Source organism: Frankliniella occidentalis, unplaced genomic scaffold (assembly GCF_000697945.3).
Source record: "Frankliniella occidentalis isolate FOCC.00 unplaced genomic scaffold, Focc_3.1 Scaffold379, whole genome shotgun sequence".
Classification (NCBI taxonomy): Eukaryota; Metazoa; Arthropoda; class Insecta; order Thysanoptera; family Thripidae; genus Frankliniella; species Frankliniella occidentalis.
The window spans coordinates 202,457-202,808 of record NW_026267502.1 but is presented as its reverse complement, the minus strand read 5'-3'; the positions used below and the strand labels follow the sequence as shown (position 1 = coordinate 202,808).

The 352-nt window shown below is 44.3% G+C and overlaps 1 long non-coding RNA gene across 1 annotated transcript; it reads right to left on the bottom strand.

Annotated features, from left to right (window-relative positions):
• Positions 1–2: 2 nt before the first annotated feature.
• Positions 3–352, bottom strand: LOC127751205 (uncharacterized). The gene is made up of 2 exons (XR_008012021.1): positions 312–352; positions 3–208 (listed from the first exon to the last, which is right to left on the bottom strand). It is a non-coding gene; the product is annotated as an uncharacterized LOC127751205 (long non-coding RNA).

Genomic DNA, 352 nt, shown 5'->3' with positions numbered 1-352 from the left:
TGGTGTGCTTTAATTATACTTTGGGCCGCAAGCAGGTTCCTTGAGTCCTCCTTCAAAGCGACTTTAGAGGCTGCTGTGTCGATCTTCTTCAACTTTGCACAAGCAACTTTACGTGCCAGCACGGTTGGGTTGAATCTTTTTTCGTCTTCTGTCAGGAGACAACCAGTAAACGCATTGAGTTCAATGGCATACAGGGCTTCAGTGTCATCTGAAAATTAAAATTCGCACTCATTATCTAGCACGGTGCACTATCGTTGAGGTTAAGTTGACACTCAAGGAACTGACAACAATCGCAGCAAAAGTAAACTTACCACCCCCTTGCACGATTCTTGCTGAGAGAAGTCTTTTCTTG